Genomic DNA, 12,590 nt, shown 5'->3' on the forward strand with positions numbered 1-12,590 from the left:
TAGAGCCTGGCCCATGGGAAGTCCTCACTAATTGTTGGGCTTGTGAATGATGAGATTCTATACATCGTTAGTTGCTACTGTAGCCTTTCACAGAAGAGAAAAGTAACCTCAGTGAAGCCAAGTGACTCTCTAATGGTCAGAAAGAGTGACAGCCAGTTCTGGAGTGATCCAGTGGACTTGGTGCTTGCAACTAAAAATATTCAGCAGCTACAGCTAAGGGGATTACAGTGTTCTTTTTTTTTTCTTAATGGCGTTGCTTTTATTTTTAATTATTTTTTTAATTTATTTTTTATTGAAGTGTAGTCAATTTACAATGTTAGTTTCAGGTGTACAGCAGAGATTCAGTTATAAACATATGCATATGTATATAAATATGTATTATATTGTTTTTAGTACAACTCATTACAAGAAATTGAATATAGTTCCCTGTGCTATATAGTAGGCCCTTGTCATTTATTTTATATTTATTAACGTGTTTCTGTTAATCTCCCCTTTCCTGCCTGCTAAGCACAGTTTGCTTTCTATGTCCATGAGTCCATTTGTAGCAGCACCATTTTTCCTAGTAATATATGCTCTTTGGCTGCTTTCAGTTTCAGTAATTCCATGTTATCTGTGAGCGCATTTCTTCTGGTGGGCTTTATGTGGTTTGCACCCGTGGTAATAGAGATTTGTATTTCGGAGAATTCCAGGCCTCGTGTAGTCCCTGGTACAGAGTGCCCACTGAGTTGATGCTTGAACTGGGGAAAAAAAACATAGTAAATGTAGGAATTTCCATTATGGTTGAGACTTCCAGGTTTCTGTAACCTGTTTACCCCACCTTATTATTGGCTGCCCCCATTCTGGGTAATTTGGTGGAATTTCATGGTATGGTGGTGTAGAGACAGGGCCTTGTATGCTTCTTCTCTTTCCGTTTTCTAACACTCATTCTCCTGGGCCTCCCAGATCCTCCCACAGTAGTGCCCAGGGCTGGCTTGGTGTTGTGCTGAAGCAATATTTGTTAATAAGGCCCTTTCCTCATCTCTTCTGACCCTCCGTTTCTTTCTCTGCAAAATGAGGGCTTAGACTAGATATGTGCTTTTCAGTTTCTTTTAAAGCCATGTTTCCTTTGAGAAACAGAAAATGCAAATCTCTCCTCCCATCCCAACACTTTAGATTTTGTTACTTCCTGCAAGGAGTCAGATAGCTCTTTGTGGAAAATTGATGTGATTGTGATTCCAGGTGGCACAGAAAATACTCTGCAGAGATTTATTGCAGGGAGAGGGCAGAAAAGGGGCAGTATGTCACACTTTCTAGTGTGAGCACTGGAGCAGGGGCTTGGATTTAAATATGGTGTCTGTCGTGGCCTCTCTTTAATCTTGCACAATGTGACAAACCTCTCTACCTCAGTTTCTTGATGTGTCAAGTTGGGGTGATAATATTTTAAGGCTTTTGTGAAACAATATACACATAATCTATTTGTGTCTCAGTAGAAACAAGACCTGCAAGGGATTCAGGGATTTAAAAAAAAAAAAAATCTTGCCCATAGCACTATGTCGCTGTGTATTTTAAATTTCCTGGAGGGTGATGGTTGAGTCTAAAGTCCATCGTGGGACAGGTGGCCACAGTTCTCTATGCCCCAGATTGCCCCCTCCTCCCCAGTCCTCTTCCTCAGTCCAGGATGAAGTTCCGTAGTAGATTTACACAGAGGACTTGTGGAAATCGCTTTTCATTTTATTGTTTCAACAAGAAGGGCTGCCATCATGATCTCTGTGGTCAGGTTTTGAAGGGCTGCCATCTTGATGTGTAGTCAGGTGAAGGCTATGCAATTGGGAGTTTCTATGTAATAAAAAGAAAAAAATTACAAATAGAAAATTAGAACAAGGGTGGTGACAGGGACACTTGGAAGTGAGCACCATTAGCTTTGTTAGCTTCAGGTGCAGTGGCCTCTAGCCACGAGGACCCATCCTCTTGCTCTGAATTTGGAGGGACCTGTGGGTTCAGTGGAAATGTTAACTGAGTGTATCTCATGTGCTGGGCATTGTCCTATTTTTTCTGTGTGTTCCTTTTTTGAGACAGTGAGCACATTTAACCTCAATAGCTTCTTTAAAAAAGTAGAAATTTTATTTTGAGATATAATGTAGATTCCCATGTAGTTGTAAGGGATAATATGGAGAGGGCCTATGGACCCTTTTCCCAGTTTTCCTTAATGGTTCCATCTTGCAAAGTTGGGGTACGATTCATTACTGACTCACTAACAATTTGAGGTTTGTGTTATTGCCATCATTTCTATTCACGATTAAACTGGGGCTTAGAGAAGCACACACGCCTGCCCAGGTCACCCACATGGTTAGTGTAGAGACGGGTGGAACGTGGGCTTGGGATTTCCAAGCAGTACCAATATGATGGTGTGGCAGGGAGCAGCATTCATTTTGCTTGTTTATTCATTCATTCAACAAACATTTATTGAGTAACCTCTGTGGGTCAGATGCTTTCATAGGGTTATCTGATTCTTCAGCAGTACTGAGAATCAGGTAATATTTACTTTTTTTTAAATCTGAGAAAATTAGCTCTGAGAGGTTATTACACCCCCGAAGGAAATATAGCTCATAAAGGAGGGATAGTAAATTTGTACTCACCCATTTTTATGCAGGTGGTACCCTAGGCATTTTACATTTGCAAACTTCCGTAATCCAGATATATTCTTGTAAGGCAAGGATTTTTTTTTTAATTGAATTATAGTCAAGTTTACAATGTTGTGTCAATTGCAAGGTGTTTTTTGAATTTTGAATTAAAAAGTATTTTTTGAGGAGGGTAATTAGGTTTATTTATTTGTTTCATTTATTAAAATAAGGTACTGGGACCTCGTACATGATAAGCATGTGCTCTACCACTGAACTGTACCTTCCTCCCCAAGGCAAGTTTTCTTATCCATTATTCTGCAGCTTAGGGGTTCAATTAAATTGGAATTGAAATCCAGATCTTTTGTCCCTACTGTTGTCCTTTTCTTTATATTCTGCTGAAGGGGGTTGCGGAAAGCAGTTCCTTTTTTCATTTCTTTATTCCGCATTTTTGAGCAGTGACTTTGCATCAGGGCCTTGCTAGGTGCTTTGAAACAGAAAACAAGAAATGACCCTTCTCTGCAGGGGCAGGAAGCCTAGACCAAAAGCTGGGTAAAGTGATCCGAGCTACTGTAGCCATGTGCAGGCTCTGAAGGACAAACTGTACCCCTGGATTTGCTTGGGCTTCCCCTGCCTTCTGGCTGGTACACACCAGGTCACCGCAACCCAGAGGCGCCCACAGCACACAGCACATTTACCTCGATCTCCTCTCCCCTCTCGGCAGGGCCTGCAACATGAGCATCCCTGACTACGTGCAGTGTGCTGAGGACTATGAGACTCTTCCCGTGGTGGTCAAACCAGTGGGGATCATCTCAGAGGAGAATTTCTTTTGCATCTGTAAGCGAATCTCCTTGGTGAGCCAGATCAGCCTGTGCAGCTCCCAGGGCGCATTCTGTACGCACTACAGGCAACACTATGCGCCCAAGAATAGATGGAGCGTCTTCCAGACACACCGCATGGTTGTGGGCCTTGTCACCATTACCGACTGCCTCTCGGCCAAGGCCTTCGAGAAGCTCCACGTGCAGAGGAGCTGTATGGCACCACGCTTAATGAGTCTCAGCTGTTTGTCTTTGTGCTGCATAGGGAGGTAAGCCAAGCAGCTGCGCACCGATGTGGCCTTCAATCTACGAGGACTGCAGGGTGGTGGAGAAGAGGATCGAGGACTTCACTGAGTCACTCTTCATCTTGCTCAAGTCCAAGTGGCTGGATGGGGCCACTGACAAGTCTGGGGACAAGGTCCCACTCCTCTTCATGCCGTTTGAGAAGGAGGACTTCATGGGACTGGACACAGACAGCAGGTAAGTTTACCTGGTGGCCAGTCCACCCTGGCTGTGTGCCGGGTTTCTTCTCTCCATCCAGAAAGGGATCAGCATGGAATAGGACTGTCTTGTATCCAAGGAGGTAGGGAGGTGCAGCCCGCCGGTTTACAGACATTTAAAAGTGAATCCACCTTTGTTTCAGAGAGATCCTTTTAGTGATAGTGTTAGAGCACTTACTCCTGCTTTTCAGCCAGGACCCTGGTGGGACCCCTGGAGTTGCTGTTCAATAGAGTAGCCACAGACACTGATGCTAGGAGCACTGGGGAGGAGGCTGGTCTGAGCTGAGATGTGCTGTAGTTAAAATGCACATGAGATGCTGAGGATTGTCTACTAAAAGCATATATACTATCTTGTTATTTCCTCTATTGATTACATGTCAAAATGATAGTATTTTACATACAGTAGATTATGTAAGATATGTTCTTAAAATCAGTTTCTAGTACTTGTTTTTTGTTTGTTGGTTTGTTTCTTTGTTTACCGTTTTAAATGTGGCAACTGGGAAACTTTCTTTACATGGTTCTCATTTCATTTATGTTGGGCAGCGTTTCCTGGGACAGTCTCATCCCTTTGCTTATAGATGAAATGCTGAATCCCTAGAGGCAGAACGAGGTGCTGGTTGAGCTGGCTTGGAGCCAGTGTCTCCTGCCTCACAGGCTCAGCACCTGTTCGGCTCAGGCCCTCTCTTCCTGCCCGACAGGCAGCATGCCATGTTAGGACATCAGAAACACCGCCAGGGACATCCGAATGAACTCCTTAGGCAGGGAAAGGCGTATCACGGCGTATGGGAAAGAGCAGAGAAATGTTCATCCTCACTTTTTCCCTGTGATTAAGTCAACGGCCCCACTTTGCCTCGGAATTACAGACGAGCTCTTCTGGGCTGCCTAACCCCCAACTTCTGCTCTGTTTCCCCGTGTATCTATTGTGCTGTCCCTCGGGCAGAAGGGGGTGAGATGTCTTTGCCGGGAGGTGGTCCCCCTTTGCTGGGGAGAGTGAGGGAATCTGTGTACCCCCGGCCTAAGGCCTCGGCCCTTGAGTCTGGAGAGGGCTCATGGTTGTCCCACAGGTGATGGTCGGACGACCTGGCACGTGCTGCCGTGCCCGCTGTGGAGGCGGTGCTCTGTGATTCTTGAACTTAACTAAGATCAGATTCTACTTTCTGGTTGTTGGTAAGTTGGAGGAGAAGATGCCAGAGAATTGATAAAAAGAATATCCAGATCAGCCTTGTGAGTGATAGGCAAGAGGACCCGAGTCCCACCTGCGTGAGGTGCCTAGCGGGCTCTGGATGAATTTCCTGTTCCTCCGGGACATGCTTAAGGAAGGGGCAAGGCATGTCGTGGCCATGATCTGTTCTTGTCCTCACAGGGCCCTGTGATCTACATGCCCGTGCTCCCCATCTGCTCCTTGGAGATGAGGTGTCAGGTTTAGGAGCCTGGGCACTGCTGAGCGCACAGCTGCCAGCACCTTGCTACACCGAGGCTGGCTCCTTTCACCTCACATGTCACCTCCTGCTGTTCCCCCAGGCGTCAGTCAAGGTAGGTGCATCGGTGCAATGTAAGCAGGGACCATGTTCTCCCCATGGACAGACTGGTGGGTGAGCAGTGGAAGCCTGGAGCCCTGCCCCAGCCCCCAGGCCAGTGCCTCCTCTTCTCTCAGGAGGCACTGGTGACATTTTTGCTCAGCAACTGCTTGGCTCTGGGTCTGCGGACCCACCAGAAAATTCCTGCTTGTTTTTGCATTTTGAAGTCTGCCCTTGGGATTTGGAGGAGTAACTGTATATGTGCTTAGCCCATAGTGGTTGACACAGTCACCATTGTTTACCCAGAACCTCGTGTACCAGGCATGGCTCCCGACATCAAAATATAGCAGCGCATTAAACCTCCCTCCTGGTGCGTCTGTCTGTTTTGGTACCGTAAGGTTTCAGCCAGCATTTTAACGTCAGTGAGATAACGCGGCCTGTGAGCTAGGGTCAAGCACGTTCTCCTCCAGTAACTTTTACTCCATTGTTGCTTTTACTATTCCGCAGACATTAATTTTTTAAACAATGCTTTGGTGCAGGAACAGAGCCTAATTCTCTCCTGCTACTCTTGGTGGAAGTGCGTAAAATTGTCCAGCCTGAAATGTGACCACAATTTGTAGCTTAAGACCTGTATAGACCCATGTATGTGGAGTTTTGGTTAGGGGCGCTGACCACGATGGGGTCCCCCGGCAGCGCCGCTCCCCTCAGGCCCCTGCTCTCCCTGGAGCAGGAGGTGAGGGTGGGTCTCACCATCCCCGCGTCCCTGGCCTCACACACTCACGTAAATTCTTGTACGTGCTGTCAAAGTCATTTTTGTTCTTGTGTGTTTCTAATTTTCTCTTGTTCCTCTTTTCCTTTTTCTTTATTCCTTTTTCTCTTGTACTGCCCTGTGAGCATGTTGTTGCGTCTGAAAATGTGGGCTGTGCACACCCTGCATTGGAAATTGCTAGATCGCCCTCCGTGCTGTCTCCATCGCTTTAAAAAGCAAAAACTTAACAGCTGCCTTAATCCAGGTATTATCCTTGTCATCTTTTTATTTTCTAATTTTTTTTAGCACATCACCCACTGGTGTTTGTTACCTCTTAAAATCCTTGCTTTAAGGAACCAGTTTGGTCCTCCTTATATTTGGTGACAAATGAGCCCTTATTAAATTTGTTTGATTGTTTTGAAGAAGTGAGATGCGAATTCATTTAGGCGGCTGCTGAGGGATGTTTTTCATGGAGTATTTAAACTTGTAAAGTCAAATTCTGCAGCATCTTGCTACATTCCTTCTTTTACACAAACGTGCTTGGCACTCGGTTCCTGGCTGTCGCTGTGTGACGCGCGTGACGGCGCTGCCTGGCCGGCGGTCACTGGTGAGGAAGTGGCAGGCTCGGGGGTGAGCAGCTGTTGGAGGAAGCAGTCACCGTTTTGTTATTTAATTTTTTTCTTTTTTTTGCATTTTACTTCCCGTGCCATTTACTTTACTTTGCCTTCACAAAGAGGCAGAAGTTGGTCTAAAATCCATGCCACTCTTTTGTTCCCTTTACGAGGCTGGTTTATCTGAGTATCAGGACACATGTCCTTCTCCTAAGTAGCTGGCTCACCTGGATTTGGTGGACATAGGGACTGCTAAAGGGGACCGTAGCTTCCACCCTGCTCCAGCCAGTGGGCATTCAGAGCCGTGTCTGTGGTTTGCCTCAGCAGCCGTGCAGGCCTCCCTGTACCGGCCTTTACTTTTAACCCATGTTGGCAGTAAATAGCTGACTCCGTGTCTGTTGCAGCTGACGTCCACCTCTGTCGGCCTTGTCGTTAGTTTGCGGTAGTGAGTTTCCAACACCCCAGTCAATTGTGAAGGAAGATGCTTTGGCCGACCTAGGACCTTGGATTCTCACCCCCACCATGGTTCATCTCACCCGGTGAAATTGTTTGGCCACCACCATCATGCTGACCATGAGGCCTTGTTTCTCCTTTCATGCACTGGTCCAAATGTGGACACTTCATTTTTCACTGAATTTGTCTCGCTTCAGACAGGAGAGAATATCTGAAGGAGTCCATCACATTGTGGGTGGGGAACAGATCAGAAGTAAATGTTGCAAGTAGAAGGATTCTAGTCTGTCCGGGTTGGCAAATGCAGGCTGGGATCTGTGATGGCCGGGCTATGCCCTGGACACAGGCCTTTCCCGTGGCTCCCGAGAGGCCAGGAGTCGGAGTGAGAACAGCCTGGCCTGGGTTCCTCCATCCTCGTCTGCTTACTGACAACTGTGTCTGCTAATTAGGAGCTCCCCCAAACCTCAGGCCCTTCAAATCTCAGACCACGGGAGAACCTTGAGTCCCTTCTCCTGGGCCTCCTTTGTGAGAATACAGTGCCTTCTGAGGTGACCAGTGGCAGGAGATGCCTCCCCCTCCAGGGAGCACCCTTTGGAGGACTGTGACTCAGTGCACCATGCTGTGAGCTTGTGGGGTTCCGGCCGTGGTCCCTGCAGAACCAGACTTGAGATGGGCTTAGTGACGGATATAACAGGACTGATTCCAGGGCAGGGCTTGGGGGAGGGAACAGTGGAAATTGAATGTGACCTCAATCACATAGGTGGGTGCTGGGGCTGTTACTAAAATGGGGTGTCTGGGAGGTACCTGCCAGGAATCGAATTCCAGAGTAAATGGCAGACATGAGGCATATTTAAGATGCCATTTGTCATGCAAGTTAGGACTTCAAAGAGGCAATCGGGTCTATGGCCCTGGGGCTCAGGTGAAGGAGCCAGACTAGAGATACACGTTGGGAGTCGTCATTTTTAGCTGGTGTTCACAGACGCGCATGTGAATTAGATCATCTTGAGAGCTGCAGACTGAGGCTGAGGGGGGCAGGGCTGTGCCTGTGTTGGAGGAAAGCCCAGACCATGCATCATTCGTGTGTCAGTCTGCGGCGTTTGGGATTTTCAGACTAATGCCATTTATCCTTAAGGGGCCGGGGGTTGGGCAGGGCCAGCCTGGAAGAAATCTGAAAGGAGGGTCGTGGCCACGTGTGTGTCTTGGGAAGATGCAGATTCTGCAGGGTCCTGGAGGTTAGACTTCTAAGAAGCTGGAGTTGGAGTGGGGAGAAATTAGTCACACTCACCTGTGAGGGAGGGAGGGCGTCCTTGGGAGTCGCCACCCTACTGGACTTGCTTTCCAATGAACAGAAGGCAATCAGAGGATCTGAGGTGAGAATAGATGGGCACTGGGAGGGGAGCCAACCTGGAGAATGGTGCGTGCAAAGTTCTGGAATAGTCTCCCTGAAAATTTGAGTTAAAAATACCCAGACTCTTAAGAACATTGATAGTGACTGGGGAGGAGGCAGTTGTTTTTCTGGCCTCCTAAGGGTAATGCATGTATTCAGGGATACACAGAAGATTCGGGCAGTCCTTTCCCGGGGTTTGATCCTTACCAGGGGGAACAGTGCAAGTTTAAAGGGGGAGAAGGGCAGCGGAGGGAAGCTAATCAGTCCCCGTGTCAGGTACCAGTCGGCAGCCCTACTTGCGTGTTGCATTCTCATCCATGCCTCCCAGGTGGGCGATGGCAGCTCCCTTTTGCGGATTGGGAAGACTTCTCAGAGGGGTTAAGGAATTGGTCCGTTTAGCGGCTAGTCAATGCTGTAGCAGGATTCAAGCAGGGCCTTGTCAGACTTCAAGGGCATGTTCTCTCTACTAATTCCGGTACCTCTCTGTTGACCTGGATTGGTGAATTGGGTCAGTTTTGGAGCCTTTCACAAAAAATACGATTTAAGTGTCTCAGGACAGTTTCACAAAGCTCAGTGTTCTTTGATGGTTCAGAAGCACCGCAGTGCTTTTCGCCCCACAGAGGTAAGGTCTTACTCCTTGCCGATGACGTGGTTGCAAATGACGTACAGGTGCAAATCCAGACTCAGCAGCTTCAGAAGGGAAACTCTCCAGTTCTCCCTTGATCGGCTTTATTCCACGGGATGTAACTGCTGCAGCATAGGCCTGAGCTTTCCATATGGAGTGAGGGTTTGATAACCAATGTTAGCATAAAGCGGTCAGATGAAGAAAATCGACGTTGACAATTTATTTTTGGGTTACATTAGTGAAGATATTCTATCAGTTAATGACCCATATATCGAATGAAATTGAGTACAGAACATTGCAATTCTTACTTTCTATTTAGAGTTCTCTTACAGAGTAAGGTTGCCTGCTTTGGAACGTCAGCTCCACCACCACGGCACCTATCAGTGTTTTGGTGTGATTGCATTTACGCAGTGAATGTAATTTGGGCTTCCTCAGCCCCAAACACTCCAGTGCAGAATCACGGGCTGTAGCCATCTCTTAGTCAAGCAAATACTTCTAAAATTATATGATGCCAGAAAAGAAAGAAGAGGGAGAGAGAGATTGCCTTTATCAAAGTTCCTTTCTATTCTAACTGCAAACTGTTGTTGAACAGCTCTGGTTTCCTTTGGATATGAATATATACATTTCTTTGCATGTAACCCGGGTTTTGGACTAGAACACCAAGCTCTTGCTGTCCACAAGCCACAAAAATAGTAGCCAAATTGCACAGGTGTGAAATAGTTTATACTTTTTTCTGAGAAAGAATCCTTGAATTTGGGACTTGGGCTGTGATTTTTGCTTTTTGCTTCCCCCACCCTTCTTGTAATCTCTCACTCCTTCCCACGTGGCCCCCAAGAGTTCGTGGTTTCAAAGGAGTGGGCAAACACCCAGTTGGTCACCATGTACTGTTGCTATAGATGGAGCCCTGCCAAGACCTAAAGGACATTATCAGAGAGGACTTCCTGGAAGAAATGGGCTCTACATTCAATCGTGAGGACAGAGTAAGTGTCAGCCAGGAGAAGGAGTCTAGAGTGTGGCTCAGGTGGCAGGTGCAGCCCGGGCAGAGGCCTGGAGGCTTGTGGGGTGGGGACCTTGGGAGAGTGCCCTGTGTGGTCCAGGGTGGAGTGTTCCCCTGCTTTGGAGGACCCTGGAGAGAGCCAGGGGTGAAGTGCTTTGGAAGACGTTGGGTTTATTTGAACAGACACTGGAGGCAGTGAAGGGTGTCAGCAGGAAGTGACCCTCAGGAAAGGTACTTCTTGTTTTGCTTCTGATATTCTACAGACAGAAGGGTCGGGACGGGCGAGAGCAGGTCTGTCTGTCCCTTTGAGATCCACCCCGTCATTCATTTATTCATAACACGCGCACTTCTGTGTGTCTAGGAGAGAGTGGGTGGACCCACATTAGTAAGCAAAATGTATTTGCTTCTTGTGAGCTTAGCAGTGTCAGAAGTTGACTTAGCCTAGAATGTTCTAGGAATAGAGGAACAAGTTGCGGAGGTTGGAGGGAGGGAAGTCTTCCTTGGAAACAATCAAAATGAGCCTGGAGGCAAGTGGGAAGTAGGAGCAGGACAGGGGGTCCCTGAGGTCACTGGGGACCTGGGAACTGGGGTGAGGCTGGGTGAGCAGTGTCGGGGGCGGAGCTAGAATTCCACCAGGGAGCCTCTGAAGGGATTGAAGTGGGGTGATGTAGTCAAATTTGTGATTTGGGAAGGCTGCCGTTGCTCTGGGTGTGTGTGTGTGTAGCGGGGAAGAAGGGGAGGGTGCCACCAACTGGGGGGCCAGTAGAAGACCATTCACAGGCTGGGAGAGGGGCATCATATCTGCTTGGGGACGGCAGGGGCAGTGTGGATGCCGGATTTCCTTATGGGGAGGGCTTGTTATCAGGGTCGCCCGAGAGGCGACTTTTGGCTGGAAGAAAAGAGATGGAGGCTGCCAGGTGGACTTTCCTCTTCTCTCCTTCCCTGCCTTGTGTGGTGATCTTAGCTCAGCCAACTTTTGGAACAGAAGAGCTAAGTTCCAGGGTAGCCCAGGACTTTGTTGAGCTGGTTCGAGTGAGATCTGATAGGATTTATATTTCTGTTCAGATCTGCATGTTCACTTAGCTAGAAACCTCCCGTCATTTCGATTTCCATGGGGTATTTATTCTTGATAAAGATTGCTTTCTTGGTGAGAGGAAATTTAATACAGCTGTTGTCTTTCTCAAAAAAAAAATCATATCTTTAAAGAAATTTAATATTCCAAAGAATAGCAAAATTTAAAAATGATAAAGTAAGGCTTTGGTGTAGATTCTTTGGTTTCTGAGCTAATGTGGAGTTAGAGCCTTTGCATTACTTAATAGTACATCCTTGTCAGTATTTAAAGAGCTCTTAGTGAGCACCCCAGGCCCCACCTCTCAAAACATCATTAAAGTTTGCTCTGAAATAGTGAGGTCATAAAGGTCTTGTTTGCAGAATTCAAACAGTTTGTTTATATTATTCAGCATAGATCCATTTATAAAATAATAATAGGTTCAAAATTAAGAAAGTGGAAGATAATTGATTTTATTAAAGCTGAAACATAAACTTTCTTGTGCTAATGTTGCAACTGGAAATATTGAAAAGAAAAATCCTACTGTAATATCATCTACGTGGTATACATATATGACTTCCACATTTGAAAAGTAACGGCGCAGTGGTTTTAGAAGTCAGGAGCATTCCACATCAGATACTGGCAGTGATGGTTGCTGGTTTTCAATGGAAGAGCCTAAATTTGCCTTCTTAGCATTTTTTTTTCTTTTGTAGTGAGAGGGCTGAGTAGTGCTTTGCCAGCATGAGTTTGGGGCAATTTGAGGGCAGATGTCGTGTACCAGCAGTGAGATATTTCCAATGCGTTTAATTTTCCGGACATCACCAGGGCACATGTGGGGTTTGTGCATGCAGGCTGGGATGCTGCAGGACTCCCTAATCCATCACGGTTATGTGCTGGAGCTGCTCCGGTTAGTGAATAATTTTCTGTGCCTTGGAGGCAAAGTGGTCTGATGCAGATGATCACATATGTAGTTAAAGTGCTATTACTTGAAATAAGAGAAACCTAGAAACATGGCTCTAACAATACAGGATGAGGGAGGAGATTTGGCTGAGCTGCGTGCAGTGGGGAGTCTTCTCAGTTGACTCCCACGCCGTGATTCCTGCCAATATCCGCCCCAGCCCTGCACGGTTGTCCTGCCGAAGCAAGCATGCACTTTGCTCAGAAAAGCACTGAATTTCCTTGCGCCTCTGTTTGTTGGCTTTTTTTGAAAGCACATCTTGCCCTTTGCTTAAATGCCATCCCTGCAAGTCGCGTCATACACTCATCCTTCTGGACCTCGTCCATACATAGCT

The 12,590-nt window shown here is 46.9% G+C and overlaps 1 protein-coding gene across 4 annotated transcripts in view; it reads left to right on the forward strand.

Annotated features, from left to right (window-relative positions):
• The window catches only part of LOC141575165 (uncharacterized), a 188,570-nt gene that overhangs the window by 80,291 nt on the left and 95,689 nt on the right, over nt 1-12,590 (forward strand). For 2 of the 4 annotated variants that reach the window (XM_074353797.1, XM_074353799.1), the window contains exons 21-23: nt 3,322-3,434; nt 3,681-3,895; nt 5,279-5,448. The gene's annotated coding sequence lies outside the window, so the exon portion shown is untranslated. Of the gene's footprint in view, nt 1-3,321; nt 3,435-3,680; nt 3,896-5,278; nt 5,449-6,326; nt 6,446-12,590 lie in introns of all 4 variants that reach the window. The other 2 variants (XM_074353798.1, XM_074353800.1) reach the window with 2 other exon arrangements.

Source organism: Camelus bactrianus, chromosome 26 (assembly GCF_048773025.1).
Source record: "Camelus bactrianus isolate YW-2024 breed Bactrian camel chromosome 26, ASM4877302v1, whole genome shotgun sequence".
In the NCBI taxonomy this organism is placed as follows: Eukaryota; Metazoa; Chordata; class Mammalia; order Artiodactyla; family Camelidae; genus Camelus; species Camelus bactrianus.